We start from the raw sequence: 18,730 nt of genomic DNA on the forward strand, positions 1-18,730 counted from the left end.
CTTTGGAGGCCCCTATGACGTATATCTCCCAACACTCCTTGTAACGGTGAGTGACAGTTAATTGGACCAGTGAAAGCGGCCCTGCCCATATAAGGGAGCGGCGGCCATTGCTCTTTCTCTTTGCTCCTGCGCTCCTGACGAGGAAGGATCTATACAGCTGCATCACGCAGTGAGTTAGGCCCGAGCCTTGCGGCAACGGCTGATCGATTCTAAATTGAGAGTGTATTAATCCCTAAGCACTCTGCAAGATCACCGGACCTTATCTATCCCCTAAATCCGGAGGGATCTGCAAAATTACCCTAAATTCAGAGACTGTATCTAAAGTCAAGGTCCGCAATAACTGTCAGTCATTGCACTATATAGAGACTGTATTCTTGAGACTGTTATTGTGCATTGGATGTACTGCAAGCTGTTCAGTAAAGTTATCCAAGTTCAAGTTCAAGTACCTTGTGGACCTTCAGTCATTTTATACATGCACCTATCGTTACTGGGAAGGGCAACGATAGGCCGGAGAATTACCTCAGCATACTAGCCCTCAGCCTGGCGTCACGAACTATAGGGTTAACATTAACTCCTCATCTACCGAAACAATACCCCAACTACCATACACCCCCCAAGGCATACCACACATAACTCTGGACAGAAAGCAACACTGAAGTATAATAGCACACCAATAATAATATGCAATTCAAATAATCTTTATTGTACAAAGTTCTTATACACTCAGTATATACAAACACTGATGGTGTTTAAAAACAATAAAACATTTTTAAATTGGCTCATAAGAGCAAAAGCACAACTCAGGAGAGAGGCCATGAACCCCTGTCCTTAATTTGACAACAACTAACACAGATTCCTCCAGTCTGGGACGCTTGCCTCTTGCAGGGTTTAGTATCTGCCAGAACCATGTGGATCGAGTGACTATTTTTCAGACACTGCACTTTACATTGGAGGGGGCTGCAATTTTTCTGTTTATATCCAATACATATGTGGTGTCCCGGTACCGTATTGCATGCCGTACCTAGTGTAGAGGTCCCCAAAGTCAGAGTAACTACGTTCAGGTAGTGTTCCTCAGATGGGACAGCCCCTAGTCGCCTCTCTTCATCTCTAATAATAATATATGTATATATTTAATAATTATATATATTTTATAGTAATGTATAGTACTTACCTTGTTTGGTGTCGCAGGACCTTCGGTCATGTGGCCATGCTAGTCCCCTCTATGGTATGTTGTAGGACCTTAGGAGGTCCTTGGATCACGTGTTACCCACAAATCTCTGTAATGGTGATTGACATCAGTATGGACCAATTAGCACTAGTCCAGCTCCTGCCCATATAAGGGAGCTGCGTCCAATTATGGCTCTCTTGGGTTGCTGCTCTCGTGGATGCCGGACTAGCAGGACGGATCTGCGCAACTTTCAAAGACACGCTAGGCCTCAAAAACCTGCCGTCCTCAGCAGAACTAAAACCGTGAGTTCAAATCTAAATCCCCGCTAATGCTAGCGTGACTACTGGACCGCAACTAATTCCCCTAAATCCAGTGGAACAATGCACAGTACTAAAAGACTCTAAATGCTAAAATCCCAACCTTTGTAAATCTCCAAGGAAAGCAAATGTTATGCTCAAAGACTGTTGTGTTATTGGAGCTTGCAGAAAACCTTCAGTAAAATGTATTACTGTTTCAGAAAACTCTCCGGTTGTGGACAATCTATTCTTCTCTACCTCCATATCGCTATTGGGAAGGTTGGCCGTAGGACAAGTGTTACTGAGGAGCCCTCACCCTGGAGTCATGAATAGCAAGGGTTAACAAGCACCCTTTAATAACTGCACAGCTACACTACCCATACCCTATATCCCCCAGGCTATCCCACATATATGTATATATATATATATATATATATATATATATATATATATATATATATATATATATGATTATTACTATTTAGGGGTATGTGCAAATATTGTGTTTATTATCTGCACTGGTCACTTACCCCACAAATGTATTAAGGACAGGTGCTTATCTTTAGGGAAGGGGGTTCAAACTCTCTGTGTGTGTGTATACGAATTTTGAGCAATAAAGATTATTTGAATTGGATATTATTATTGGTGTGCTATTATACTGCAGTGTTGCTTTCTGTCCAGAGTTATGCATATTGCTACCTTTCACTGAGTAGCACCCAGCTCTTTATAGAATATTAGATTGAGCCCCCATTTTCTTTGTCTTATTCGGTAAATCTCCCCTATTGTCTCTGGCCGTATGGAATGCTGGGAAAGGTCATAGATAACCGTAAAATTAAAAGAATCACATTACAGCATTTCAGATGTGGGTCCTGAGCAGGAAAACAGGACAAAGTGGTGCACGGAGGTGATAGAGGCATATTATGTGGAAATATAACTTGGCATCATGGGCTCAAAGGCTAAAAGAAAAAGAAAAACTGGAATACACCTTTAAACTATCTGTAATTTATTGTTAATGATGGAAACTATACCACTGGGCACTGCATGAGTTAAACAGAGGGATTAACAGAATTGTATGTTTTAGTAACATGACATAAGCACATTCCTAAGACATGAAAAGATTTTGTATTAAATGTCCCTGCATTCAGACCATAAGCTCCCTAATTGTTTCTCACAAAGTACACTAACAAACCCCTTCCCACCCCCACGTGTCCTTACAATAAATGGGACACGAGTCACAAACGTACGTAAACTGCGTATTTGCACAGTTTAATGTTTCTGTTTCTTAGTTTGGCTTTAAAAATAATGTAATAGATTTTTTTTTTTTAAGATAGTTCAACACAACTTAAGGCATCTACCGCTAAGTGGTTGCGCATTTGCAGTTGTAATGTACAAGCATTTTAGGTTCACCTCACATGTGCCATTTTTAAGCCAAAACTAGGATTTAACAAAAAAAATTAATAATAAAATTATATATAAAATAAAATAATAAGAAATTAATAAATAATAATAACTTCATGCCTTTATAGCTAGTTTATTTCTTTACCCCTCCACTACTGGAAAATGACAGTGCTAACTATTACATCAAGGAATCCTTGACGAGTGTGTTTTAAAAACAACAACAACATCTTATTAAATATTCATCAAAACCTGTGTAGAGGGAGAGCGGTGCAGTTACCCATAGCAACCATTCGGAATTCTTCTTTCATTTTTAAAGAGGCCTCTGAAAAATGAAAGAAATCATCTGATTGGTTGCTAGGGGCAACTGCAGAAATGTAGGTCAGTTTACTCAACTTCTAGCAGCCAAGCAGTCTTCGCTATTATTTGGGCTACATGTTGTGCCCTTATTTGATTTACACTGCATGGTGCTCTGTGGCGTCCTCCCTCCCATGATGTCATACAGGGTACAAATCACTTTACCACATATAGGGGGAGATTTATTAAAACCTGCGCAGAGGAAAAGTTACTGAGTTGCCCATAGCAACCAATCAGATCGCTTCTTTCATTTTTCAGAGGGCTTTTCAAAAATGAAAGAAGCGATCTGATTGGTTGCTATCGGCAACTCAGCAACTTTTCCTCTAAATAGGTTTTGATAAATCTCCCCCATAGTGCCTATATTGTAACATCTCACAGTATGATGCTCAAAAACTATGCTGTACTTGGACAAATAGCTGTTTTATACATCTACTAAATAACAGTGAAACAATAATGCACTGCACTGTAATATTACTATACCGTATTGAAGTAATATAATAAGTACTTGTCCACCATTACCTGTCACTCACTGATATTCAGCCACACATCTGGAATTCCATGTGTCTGCTTGGTTTTGTCTGCCATTAGAATACGCCCATGACCTATAGAGGGAGATTTATCAAACACTTGCTGAGTTGCCCATAGCAACCAATCAGATCGCATTTTTGAAAAGGCCTCTGAAAAATGAAAGAAGAGATCTGATTGGTTGCTACGGGCAACTCAGCAACTTTTCCTTCGGACAAGTTTTATAAATCTCCCCCATAGTTTTTAGTTAAAAGAGAATCTGTCAGCTGTAATTCACGTTCCAAATTGTTAGGAAAAGAAGACACATGGTACATCTCATATATCTATTTGTGCTTCCATAAAATAGAAAAACACTTTTATTCTCTGGTGCCAAAGAGGTGTTTCCAAGCCCCTGGGATGCTAAATTTTAGAAAATTTGGTTCTGTTTATTTTATTTTTTCAGTAAAGTTACAATGGGGGAGTTTTATCAAAAACTGTGCAGAAGAAAAGTTGACCTGTTGCCCATGGCAACCAATCACATAGCTTATTTCATTTCTAACCCCTTAAAGGGGTACTTCGCCCCTAGACATCTTATCCCCAATTCCAAAGGATAGGGGATAAGATGTCAGATCGCGGGGGTCCCGTTGCTGGGGACCCCCGGGATCTTGGCTGCAGCACCCACCTCAACGGCTTCTGGCAATGCTGGAGGCTTCGGATCCCGATGTCGTGAGCGAAAGAGCGTGATATCACGACTCCGCCCCCGTGTGACGTCACGCCCTGCCCCTCAATGCAAGTCTATGGGAGGAGGCATGACAGCCGCCACGCCCCCTCCCATAGGCTTACATTGAGGGGACGGAGCGTGATGTCACCGTGACGTCACAACGCTCCGGCCCCGTGATCGACAGTAATCAGACCCGGAGCGAACACGCTCCGGGGACTGATTTAAACGGGGTGCGGCGTGCAAGATTACTGGGGTCCCCAGCAGCAGGACCCCGTGGTCAGGCATCTTATCCCCTATACTTTGGATAGGGGATAAGATGTCTAAGCGCCAGAGTACCCCTTTAAGGACCAGGCCAATTTTCACTGTAGGACCAGAGCGTTTTTTCAACATTCACTTTAAGCATTAATACGAAAAGACATACCTCCATCAAGTTCAACCAGGGAACTGAAAGGTAGGGGTGTGGCGCGATATTGGGGAAGGGATGGGATTTTATGTTTCTTCATAAGCATTAATGTTACTTTGTTCCAGGAATGCATCTATTCCTGTTTTAAAGCTGTTAATTTTTCCTGCTGTGACCAGTTCCTGAGGTAGACTGTTCCATAAGTTCACAGTTCTCATGGTAAAGAAGGCGTGTCGCCCCTTGAGACTAAACCTTTTCTTCTCCAGACGTAAGGAGTGCCCCCTCGTCCTTTGGGGGGGTTTAACCTGGAACAGTTTTTCTCCATATTTTTTTGTATGGGCCATTAATATACTTATATACATTTATCATATCTCCCCTTAGACGTCTCTTCTCAAGACTAAACAATTGTAACTCCTTTAATCGCTCCTCATAGCTATCATTATTAAGGGGTCCTTTTTTTCATTTATATATCTGAAAATATATTTAGGATTAGTTTTGCTTTCTTTGGCCACCTGTCTCTCATTTTGAATTTTTGCTGTTTTTATTACATTGTTACAGATTTCATTAAGCTCTTTGTACTGTTTTAATGTTATAGCTGACCCATCAGATTTGAATTTTTTGAAGGCAATTTTTTTGTTGTTTATTGCTCTTTTAACATCATTTGTCAGCCATGTAGGATTTAGTTTTAATTGTTTATATTTGTTCCCCTTTGGTTTATATTTAGCTGTATAGTTATTTAGAGTTGATTTAAATATGTCCCATTTACCTTCTGTATCAGTATTTGACAACACCTCCCCCCAGTCTATGTCCTGTAGTGCATATCTCAGCCCAGGGAAATTTGCCTTTTTAAAATGATATGTTTTTGCCTTCCCCGCCTGTCTTTGTTTTCTACATTTTAAGTCAAAAGTAACTATATTGTGGTCGCTATTACCAAGGTTTTCCCGCACAGTTACTTTACCAACCAGCTCTTCTTGTTGGGTCCTCCACAAACTGACCCATAAAGTTATCCTGCAATAAATTTAGGAATTGTCACCCCTTTGTAGTTTTAGCCAACCCCGGACCCCAATCTATATCTTGATAGTTAAAATCTCCCATTATTACCACTGTACCTGCCCGGGTGGCCCTCTCTATTTGTTTATGCAGCCGACCTTCTATTTACCTTTCATTCTGATTCCAAGATTGTTTTTTTGTTATATATTCTACTTTATGTTAGTGCATATCTCCTACATGAGCAAAATGGTAGACTGAGACAAGAATCGTAATCAAATATATATTTTATTGAGATGACAAAAAGAACACTTATAAAAACACATAAAAGGCACAAAACACACAGGACAAAAAAGATAATTCCCACAGGTAAGATGGCAGAGACTACTGGGTGGAGAAAGGATGATTTTCCTGCTGGGATGAAAATCATCCTTTCTCCACCGAGTAGTCTCTGCCATCTTACCTGTGGAAATTATCTTTTTTGCCCTGTGTGTTTTGTGCCTTTTATGTGTTTTTATAAGTGTTCTTTTTGTGATCTCAATAAAATATATATTTGATTATGATTTTTGTCTCAGTCTACCATTTTGCTCATGTAGGAGATACAGTGGGGATCAAAAGTTTGGGCATCCCAGGTATAAATTTGTATTAATGTGCATAAAGAAGCCAAGGAAAGATAGAAAATCTCCAAAAGGCATCAAATTACAGATTAGACATTCTTATAATATGTCAACCAAAGTTAGATCTTATTTCCATCACTTACACTTTTTCACAATAACAGAAAACAAAGAAATGGCGTCTGCAAAAGTTTGGGCACCCTGCAAAATTTATAACATGCACTGCCCCCTTTGAGACCTGCCAGTGTCATAGATTGTTCTCAATCATCATCTGGGAAGACCCACCCTGCAAAGTTAATATCTTGTGCTGCCCCCTTTGGCAAGTATCACAGCTTGTAAACACTGTCATGCACTGCTCTTTTAAGGTCTATCTATAGATTTTCAATTATGTTGAGGTCAGGAGATTGTGAAGCCCTTGATGTAATCCCCCGTGGATTTCGAGGTGTGTTTAGGATTATTATCCATTTGTAGAAGCCATCCTCTCTTTAACAGCTTTTTCACAGATGGCATCAAGTTAGCATCCAAAATTTGCTGAAATGTTATTGAATCCATTTTATTGAATCCACTGTCTGCAATACAACCCCAAAGCATGATTGATCCACCCCTATGCTTAACAGTTGGGTCAGAAGTTCTTTTTGTTTAATTATGTTCCCCTTCTTCTCCAACCGTACCTTTGCTCATTGTGGCCAAAAAGTTAAATTTTAACCTCATTGGTCCACAGAACTTTCCAAAATGCATCAGGCTTGTCTATATGTTCATTTGCAAAGTTCAAATGCTGAATTTTGTGGGGAGGACATATAAGAGGTTTTCTTCTGATGACTCTTCCATGAAGACCATATTTGTTCAAGTATCTCTTTATAGTAGAATAGTGTACCACAACTCCAGTGTGTGCCAGATCTTTCTGGAGGGATTGTGCAGTCAAACGTGGGTTTTGAATTGTTTCTCTCACAATCCTGCAAGCTGTTCTGTCTGATATTTTTCTTGGTCTTTCAGATCTTGCTTTAACTTCCACTGTTCCTGATGATTGCCATTTCTTAATTACATTCCGAACAGAGGATATTGACATCTGCAAACGTTATGCTATCTTCTTATAGACTTCTGCATCTTTGTGAGCGTCAACTATTTTCAGTTTCAAATTTCCAGACAACTGCTTAGAAGAACCCATGGTGCTGATTGTTGGGGCAAGGTCAGATGAGTCTGGGCATTTAAAACCTTTGAGATTGACATCAACTGGTCTTCCCAGATGATGATTGAGAACAATCTATGACACTGGCAGGTCTCAAAGGGGGCAGTGCATGTTATAAATTTTGCAGGGTGCCCAAACTTTTGCAGACGCCATTTCTTTGTTTTCTGTTATTGTGAAAAAGTGTAAGTGATGGAAATAAGATCTAACTTTGGTTGACATATTATAAGAATGTCTAATCTGTAATGTGATGCCTTTTGGAGATTTTTCCATCTTTCCTTGGCTTCTTTATGCACATTAATACAAATTTTTGCCTGGGGTGCCCAAACTTTTGATCCCCACTGTATGTATTGATGTAGGTAGCATATACTATTTTTGGCGAGTGTATTGTAGGATTATACTTTGCTAGTGGTAAAATTTTGTCGATACTTGCATAATTTCTTTGCATAATGAAAAAATCCAAAATTTGATGAAAAAATTGAAAATTTAGCATTTTTCTAACTTTGAAGCTCTCTGCTTGTAAGGAAAATAGTCATTCCAAATAAATTATATTTTGATTCAAATACAATATGTCTACTTTATGTTTGCATCATAAAGTTGACATGTTTTTACTTTTGGAAGATATCAGAGGGCTTCAAAGTTCATCAGCAATTTTCCAATTTTTCACAAAATTTTCAAAATAGGAATTTTTCATGGACCAGTTCAGGTTTGAAGTAAATTTGAAGGGCTTTCTTTTTTTAAATCCCCCACAAATGACCCCGTTATAATAACCTGGACCCCTCAAAGTATTCCAAATGACATTCAGTAAGTGTGTTAACCCTTTAGGTGTTTCACAGGAATAACAACAAAACAAAAGGAGAAAATTCAAAACCTTCATTTTTTTTACACGTGCATCCTCTCAAAATGTGTAACCCATTTTCTCTCGAGTAAGAAAGTACCTCATGTGTATGTCAAGTGTTCGGTGGGCGCAGTAGAGGGCTCAGAAGGGAAGAAGCAACAATGGGATTTTGGAGAGATGAGTTTTTCTGAAATTGTTTTTGGGGGGCATGTCACATTTAGGAAGCCCCTATGGTGCCAGAACAGCAGAAAAAACCCCACATGGCATAGCATTTTGGAAACTACAACCCTCAAGGCGCGTAACAAGGGGTCCAGTGAGCCTTAACACCCCACAGGTGTTTGACGACTTTTCGTTAAAGTTGGATGTGTAATTGAAGAAAAAAAAATTCTCACTAAAGTGAAGTTTTTCTCATATGTATCATTTTTATAAAAGGTAATGGAAAAAATGCCCACCAAAATTTGTAACCACATGTCTTCTGAGTATGGAAATACCCCATGTTAGGACGTAAAATGCTCTGAGAGCGAACTACAATGCTCAGAAGAGAAGGAGTCACATTTGGCTTTTGGAAAGCAAATTTTGCTGAAATGGTTTTTGGGGGGCATGTCACATTTAGGAAGCCTCTATGGTGCAAGAACAGCAAAAATAAAAACACATGACATACTATTTTGGAAACGACACCCCTCAAGGAACGTATCAAGGGGTACAGGGTACATATGGATGTGTAAATGAAGAAAATAAATGTTTTCACTAAAATGCTGGTTTTTCCCCAAATTTTACATTTTTACAAGGGGTAAAAGGAGAAAATGACCCCCAAAATGTGTAACCCCATTTCTTCTGAGTATGGAAATACCATTTGTGTGGATGTCAAGTGCTCTGCGGGCCAACTACAATGCTCAGAAGAGGAGGAGCGCCATTGAGCTTTTGGAAAGAGAATTTGTTTGGAATGGAAGTCAGGGCCCATGTGCGTTTACAAAGCCCCCCGTGGTGCCAGAACAGGTGACCCCCCCCCCCACATGTGACCCCATTTTGGAAACTACACCCCTCACAGAATTTAATATGGGGTGCAGTGAGCATTTACACCCCACTGGTGTTTGACAGATCTTTGGAACAGTAGGCTGAGCAAATGAAAAATAAAATGTTTAATTTTCACGGACCACTGTTCCAAAAATCTGTTAGACACCTGTGGGGCACAAATGCTCACTTTACCCCTTAATACATTATATGAGGGGTTTTGTTTCCAAAATGGGATCACATGTGGGGGGGTCCATTGTTCTGGCACCATGGGGGCTTTGTAAACACACGTGGCCTTTAATTCCGGACAAATTTTCTCATGCAACAGCTGGAGGTACGCAACTACAACTCCCAGCATGCCGAGGCAGCTGTTTGGGCATGCTGGGATTTGCAGTTTTGCAACATCTGGAGGGCTACAGTTTAGAGACCACTGTACAGTGATCTCCAAACTGTGGCCCTCCAGATGTTGCAAAACTACAAATCCCAGCATGCCCAGACAGCAAACTGCTGTGTGGGCATGCTAGGAGTTGTAGTTTTGCAAGATCTAGAGGGCCACAGTTTAGAGACCACTGCACAGTGATCTCCAAACTGTAGCCCTCCAGCAGTTGCAAAACTACAAATCCCAGCATGCCCACGCAGCTGTCAGGGCATGCTGGGAGAAGTAGTTTTGCAACATCTGGAGGGCTACAGTTTAGAGACCACTGTATAGTGATCTCAGACTGTAGCCCTCCAGATGTTGCTAGGCAACTCACCGGCTTCCGTAGCATCCATGAAGCCAGCCGCACGACATTGCCGCCCGCCGATCACCATCGCCGATCGCTGCCGCTGGATGGGTAAGTGGATCTTCGGCCCGGTCCTCTGTCGGTTTCCCCATTCTGCCCGGCCTATTGTGGGTGGGCAGAACGGGGAAACCGAAAGTCAACCCCCCCGCCCCCCGATCTGCTATTGGTTGTCGCTTTTAGATGACCAATAGCAGGGATATGAGGGGTGGAACCCCTGCCACCTAACTCCTATCCCTTCAGGGGGATCGTGGGTGTCTTGGACAACCCCGATCCCCCTTATTTTCTGGGTCACCATAGAACCGTATGACCCGGAATCTGCGCAAATCGTGTGAACTCACCGGCGATTTGCGGTGATCTGATGACCCCCCTGGGCATTTGCTCGGGGTGCCTTAAGTACCAGGGAGCAAAGGCAGAAAAATAAATGAAGCAATCTGGTTGCTATGGGCAACTGATTAATGTTTTCTCTGCACAGGTTTTGGTAAATTCCCTCCAACTTCTCTCTCTGTCACAAGATCTGCTCCACCTCCTTCCAAAACATTAGCAAGATGCCTCCCGTCTGCAGTCTTACTCAACAGAAACTCAAAAGGGGTAAACTGATTGGTCAAAGAAGATCCACATGACAATAAAGCAGAAACATCCGAAAAACTAATCAATTAAATCTGAATGCATTTCCATACCACTTGGAAGAAATGTAAGATAAATATTGTAATGCATTTGTTATTAGACAGTTTTTGTTTTCATTATAGTCTCATTTAGATTTTAGTAATTTTGTTCTTCTTATTCATATTGTCTATTCGGATTATCAGTTTTGTATGAATAAGTGAATACATTTTGTTTGTACAACAATTTATTTGTTACAAAACAAATTACACATGTATAGTAAAGGCCTCCTAGCTTCCAATCCCATCCTTGTACCTGCCTGACTGATTGTTCTGTTTCTAGCTGAGCCCTTTCCAAATCTTATTTCTGAACGGTGCATACAATTTGTGTGCAGGTGTAAGATTTGGAAGTGGGGCTTGGCTTCCAGCTGGTTGTCAATCAAGCAGACTCAGGGGGATATAGCAGGGGGAGTGAGGAGGAGACCAGGCTCTTCAGGGACTTGGGAATGTCTCTTTAACACTTGGCACCAAAGAATAATATAGCATAGCATATAGCTCCATGTAGCTACTGTTTTTAATAAATATGTTAGCAGAAACTAGAAATGTGCAAACATATGACATGCTTTACAAAGGTAACAGGTAAGCACTCAAGAGGAAGCTTGATGTCAAATCACAGTTGCTGATAAAAAGAAAGACAAGAACATAAACTTTTCTGAACCACTATAAACTCAAACAAACCTATTTGTGTGTGGAGTCAACAGTTTTTACACAGAATGTAGAACCAGCGTATGACATTCCAACAAACATCCAGACTAGAGCATTTGAGCCCAAGTTAAATGCATATGTGGCTTTGAGCAATATGCACCAATGTGTGGTGGGCTTTAATGGAAAGTTGTAGTTTTCAGTGTTGGGGTGCAGCTACAGACAAACAGTCACTCAAGATGCCAGGGTAGTGTTAACCACCACACTCAAAGGTACAGCAGTTCCCCTGGGCCAAGCTCTGGGGTAATAACGACCACAGATGCAGGGTACAGAAAACTGCCTTTTACTGAGGTTCAGGATAGATGTTGTAATCTTTTAACAATGCAGATGAGAGAAGGTGAAATGCAGAGTAACCCAAATGGATCATTTTGCCTTGCTATGACTTGTAGGGTTTCTTATCTGACCTTTGTCCTGACTGGGTTTAGTTACTGGAAAATTTTGACTAACTTTCAGGCCTTAGCCTTGATACTTGAGGCCACCCACGCTGACTTGAGACTCACTGCAGTACTTCCCCAGAATTAGCTAACCACAGGGCTTGGACTATCGACTTTTGGACCAAGAGTTGCCAGAGGCTTTCTATCTCCTGGTATCCTAGACTTTCGTACTGGTACTGTGCAGCGGGGTATTTGTAGATGTGTGGTTAAAGGCTTTTGACTTTTATGCAGGACTCTTTTAGGATACCACAGACTTCTCCTGCCCACACTTACTGTATTTGGACTCACAAACAGGCAATAGCTGCAGGGATAGCATTTTTCACCCAAAAACTTACACATTTTTAAACCAATGTATATTATAAATATACATATAATGGTATTATCTACATTATATATATATATATATATATATATATATATATATATATATATATATATATAAAGTTTTTGCAAACTACAGGTACACTTTAAATAATTTCCATGGCTTTCTAAGCTACTATGGTATCAGCCAAATGAATATTATTTCTTATAACAGATGGTATGTCTTTGTATTTGGAGTGTAAGAGAGCCATGAGTAATAACGAACTAGCCAATTGGGGTTGTATTAGAATAACAGTGTGTGCCATGTATCCAGACCCTAATGTGCCTAAATAAGTCCACGGGTTTAGTACTGCAGCTCTTCCTCTAGCGAAATCTTGGTGGGGACCAATTAAATGTTGTAGGAAAGTTGCCAATCTTTCTGCCAAGATCTTAGAGACCAGTTTAACATGTAGATTTATTAGCAAATTTTTACATGAGCTAAACTTTCAGTTTTTTGGGGAAATAGCCGTTAAGATTTCATTGTACATCAATGAAGGGATAGGATAATTAAAAAAATTCTCCCGTTAGTCCATCTGGTCCAAGAGCTTAGAGAAGTACTCCAGGATAAGAAAACTTGTGCCCTATTCTAAGGATAGGGGATAATGTTTAGATCACAGGGGGTCCAACTGGGCTGGGACCATTGCGATCTCCCATACGGTGCCCCAGCAGTGCGCAGGAAGGGGGTAGTCAATCACTTCCCAAAGAAGCGGCTGACACACACCCTCAAAACAACTTTATGGGAGAGCCGAAGCGCTGCATTCAGGCTCAGGGCTGTCTTAGGGCTGTTTTAGGGCTTCATTGATGGTGCGTGTCGGCCGCCGCTTCATGTGGTGGTCAACACGCTTTATTTGGCCTGAGACGCTTTATTTAGCCCCATACAGGAGATTGCTGGGGTCGCAGTGGTCGGACCCCCGCGATCTGAAATGTATCCCCTATCCTTAGGATATTGGGTAGGTTTTTATATCCTGGAGTGCTCCTTTAATGATTTCTAAGGGTATTCTGCAATTCCTCTAACTGGATTTGGGGCATTAAAGCGTACATGTCATATCACAGAACAAAATATGCTTATTACTCTTTTACTCTAGCTTCTGTATTTGGCTCGCAAATTCCTCTCTTCTGCTGCTCACTCATTCTAACATCCACTGCTCAGGTGGGTTATGAAATCACCAACTATCCTCTACGCCTGTATGGTCTAGAAGATCTTGTAACATTCCCGGGTTTGAGCAGTATTTGAGTTTGTACATTTTCCATAAAGTACCTGATCATATTATGATCACCTCCTAAAGTTTATAGTTAATATTAGAGATTCCAGCATGGAGAAGAATCTACATCTATATAGATGTGATAGAGGCTATAGAGGCTAAGTCTCCCAGCAGGAGTATAAATGGACATCATATGAAGTCTACCATCTACATTAGCAGTTTAATGTATTACCATAAAATTCAATTGAAATAATGTAAAGACTTTACCCTTTCCACATACCACAGGGGAACCCATCACCTCTCCAAGCCACATTTTTTTTCATTTTGAAAAAATCTCCTCCTTGAAGATGAATCTCCTGGAGAATTGTGCAAATGTCACTGAACTTTGTTGTGCTTGGCTGAAGAGAGAAGGCCTTTAACTTTCCATAAAATTATTCCATAAAGATAAGGAGATAGTATTGAGGGCGGAGAGGTGAGCATTAAAGGGGTATTCTAGTGGGAAACTATTTTTTTTTTTCATATCAACTAGCTCCAGAAAATTATACTGAATATTAAATTACTTCTACTAAAAAATCTTAACCCTTCCAGTCCTTATCAGCTGCTGTATGCTCTGAAGGAAGTTGAGTTATTCTGCTCTGTCTGACCACAGTGCTCTCTGTTGACACCTCTGTCCATGTCAGGAGCTGTCCAGAGAAGAAGCAAATCCCCATTCCTCTGGATCATGCAGCAGCTGATAAGAATTGGAAGGATTAAGATTTTGAAATAGAAGTAATTTACAAATCTGTTTAACTTTCTGCCCCCCCCCCCCCCCCCAAAAAAAAAGTTTTCCACTGGAGAACCCCTTTAACCTCTCCAGGACACAGGGTGAACCTGTATGCCCTGCGCCCACTCCCCTGTTATGACGCAGGGTCACAAGCTGACCCCGCATAATAGCGGGTCAGTCCTGGTGGCTATCAACGGCCGGGACCCATGGCTAATACCGAACATCACCGATCGCGGTGATGTCCAGTATTAACCCCTTAGACGCGGTGATCAAAGTTGATCACCGCATCTAAAATGGTGGCTACTTTTATTCTTGGCGTGAGATTCAAGCTGAAGCAGCAAAGCACCGATAACACTGATCACTGATATGCTATAGCATTGCATTGATCAGTGTATGCAATCAGAAGATTGCATGTTATAGTCCCCTATGGGGGCAATAAATGTGTAAAAAAAAAAAAATATGTAAAAAAAAAGTTAATAATGTGATTTAACCCTTTCCCTAAGAAAAGTCTCAATCACCCCCTTTTCCCTTTAAAAAAATTTAAACAAAAATAAATATAAACATGCGGTATCGCCGCGTGTCTAAATGTCCGAACTATATAAATATGTTAATTAAACACGGTCAATGGAGTACACGTAAAAAAATTAATTCTGAAGTCCAAAATTGCATATTTTTTGGTCACTTTGTATACCCTAAAAAAAATTATAAAAATACCGGTACCGATAAAAACTTCAGATCACGGCGCAAAAAAATTGCCCTCATACCACCCAGTAGGTGGAAAAATAAAAAAAAGTTATAGGGGTCAGAAAAGGACATTTTTTTAACTTATTAATTGTCATGCAAAAAGTTATAAATTCTTAACAGTAGCAAAACAAAATCAAACCTATATACTGTTAGTTTGGTATCATTTTAATCGTATGGACCTACAGAAATATATGGTGTAATTTTTACATAAAAGTGCACTACGTAGCAAAGTAGCAAGCCCCCAAAAGTTACAAAATGGCGTTTTTTTCCCACAAATAATATGGATGATGACATTACAAAGTAAAATTGGTAGTGCATAAAACAAGCCCTCATATGGGTCTGTAGGTGAAAAACTGAAAACATTATGATTTTTAAAAGGTTAGGAGAAAAAAAAACGAAAGTGCAAAAACAGAAAAACCCTTAGTCCTTAAGGTGTTAAAGGGGTACTCAGCCTCTAGACATCTTATCCCCTATCCAAAGGACAGGTGATAAGATGCCTGACCGCGGGGGTCCCCGCAGCTGGGGACCCCTGCAATCTCCCCTGCAGCACCCACTTATCATCAGCTACAGAGAGAGTCAGATTTATTTATTTTTTTAAGCCGAGGAACGTGCACTCGATTCACCCAAAGTGCAAGAAAAAGTGCAAACGTGTTACACAAAAAAACGTGCACAAAGGATGCGGTCTATCGTAAGCCCTTCTCCGATAGGAGAGAGGCCCCCCAACAAACCTTACCCTTCGCCTCCGGACCAAAAGGTACCTGCGAGGTTCCAGGTTCGATGTCCCTTTTCGCCGAAGCTACTAGGGGACCACAAATGCTCCCGGCATCCCCCTTGGCGTTAGCCAAGGTATCTGCCCGCATATTCGAATTCGCGAATATTCGAGAATATATGGATGAATATTCATCATATATTCGCTAAATTCACATATTCGCAATATTCTCATTTTATGCGAAAATTTGTGTGTGCTAAAATTAACATATGCAAAAATTAGCATATACAAAAATTAGCATAAGCGAAAATTCGCATATGCGAAAATCAGCATATGCAAATTTTCGCTTATGCCAAAATTCGCACGCCAGTCTCACACAGTAGTATTAGAGCCTTCTTTACACCACACAAGCTGGAAACAGAGAGGGGTGATCACTGTGATGTGTACTGTGAAAAAATAAAACAAAAAAAAAAGCGAATATTCGTAATTACGAATATATAGTTCTATATTTGCGAATATTCGTGAATTTGCGAATATGCGATATTCGCGAATAAAATTCGCATTGCGAATATTTGCGAGCAACACTATACATGAGGGGGCAGGGCGGGATGTCACAAGGGGACAGGGCCGTGACATCACGATATTCCAGCCCCTGTATCGTGAGTCATCAGACACGGAGCGATCTTTCATCTGTAGCTGATGACAAATGGGTGCTGCAGGAGAGATTGCGCAGGTCCTCAGTGGCGAGAACCCCGTGATCAGACATTTTATCCCCTATGCTTTTGAAAAGGGGATAAGATGTCTAGGGGCAGAGTACCCCTTTAAGGTATTTAGTGATAGCTTGTTTAGTTGATTTCAAGCTGTCGGCCCTATCAACTACACACTGACACTAAATACCTAGAGCTTGGGGCAGTTCATTATCAAATATATTGAGGGACATTTATCATTGGCTTTACACCACTTTTATGTTCTAAATGTCCCTTCAAATATTTGTGCAAATGCATTTTTTGTGCAATTTTTTGCGCAATTTTCCGTAGAACATCTTTCAAAATTGTTTATTGTTTGGTGCATCGTACACCACTTTTTGCAGTGGAGCTGTATTTATTATGTGCGCAAATTAAATTTAGAAGTTTTTTTTTTTTTTCGCAAAGCCAACTTTTTTGTGCAAACAAACACCCCCTAATAGGACACATACAAATGTGTCAGATGCCAGAGCACAAAGCTTAAAGCACAACTGTCAAGAATTTTCACCCCCATAAACTAATCCCAGGTTGACAGTGATTAAAGAGTAGCTCCCACCATCCTATTTATTTATTTATTTTTGCTGGCCCATTCCCCCCCCCCCCTGCCACGGCACTAGCCCATTCCCTCCTCCCCCGCCCCGCATACCCCGTTCCCTCATTACACTTGCAGTTACTGCAGAGTCCGGCAGCGGGCATGCAGGGACAGCGGCGGTAACGAGTCAGCGGCTATGTGCGGGAGGAGTGGCCTCCCAGCCAGTGGCCGGAGAGCCAATGCGCTCGCTCCTGCCTGTCTGATTGACAGGCAGGGAGCGAGTGCAGCCTAACTGAAAAAGGACTGATTGCCACTCCAAAATCAGTCCTTTTTCAGTGGCCGGTTTTTAAATGTAAATTAAACCTTTTAAATGAAAAAAAATATAATAAAAGTATATTAGAGATATGTTGTAGTACATAATACTACAACATATCAAAAAATGAAGTTGGTGACAGTGCCCATTTAAGAATTACAAAGTAGGCATAGCTTTTGCTGCTTTCTAACAGCTTTGATCAGGCTTAAAAATACTTTTTATTACAGTCAGCAACAGTCAGATAGGCGTGGCTATTCCCCGCGGCCACCATGCCTATCCCCTGTATGTCCTCGCTGAGACCGCTGTGTGATTGACACACAGGTCCCAGTGTATAGGCTCCCTATCATCTTTATTTGTGGGCAGCGAACATTAAACTTTAGAAGAAAAACCAGTGCCCATTCTCCTTTCTTCATACAGTGCTGGCACTGTGCTGCAGGCGGCTATTTTTCATAGCAGGCGCTCACTCCCGATGGCCCCAGTGCATGGTGTAATGCTCTACCTCTAGCGTTTGCTATATAAACTGCATCACTTGTTCGTACCCAGCTCCTTCTAGTAAATGTTCAAGCAGACCTTTTCCTTCTAGCTTGCAGGCAACTGGCACAAGACCTGTACCACTCATGTAGCGTCTCTCTGAAAGACTATAGTGCATGACATAAAGTCCCGCACCTTCCCACTCAACAAGCCAGTTTGCCATCTCAGCCAGAGCTGACTTTCTTGGTGCAATAACAGCCAATCTGGGTTAAGTGCATGTACACAAACAAATATTATTTAACACCTTGCACACCATGCAAAGAAACAGAGAAAACAAGAAAATTTGAACTTGTCTAATCAAGACTATTTCCAAACATGGACACATAATAATGAAACAACAACTTTTCATATTGAGCAAAAATTACCCCCAAAGGGCAGTTCTCCTCCCCACACCATGTGAACAGTCACTTGAGCCTGCAGCCTATAGCATGCCAGCACAGGATTACCACACAAGTCAATGTAATGCAGAGACATCAATGTGACCACCTGTGCCAAACTGATGACAACATTGCATTGCACCAGACTGCACAGAAGTCTCCTCCTATGCAGTCCCATAAGAGAGCTTTCAACTTCCTGCCTCACCATAGTATTCAACTGTATTTGCATTCTAAGGACACAGATATTGATGTGGTGCACCAAGTTTGGTGGTTAATGGTAGTCTGTTGTTATTGTTAAGATAATTTTGGCTTGAGTGGTTACACATGCCCGTGTAGACTCCCAAAACACACGCAGAACTTTTTTCAATGAAGAGCCAGAGCTTGATGGTATATACAAAGGGTCCC

The sequence above is a fragment of the Hyla sarda genome, chromosome 3 (genome assembly GCF_029499605.1).
Source record: "Hyla sarda isolate aHylSar1 chromosome 3, aHylSar1.hap1, whole genome shotgun sequence".
NCBI lineage: Eukaryota > Metazoa > Chordata > Amphibia > Anura > Hylidae > Hyla > Hyla sarda.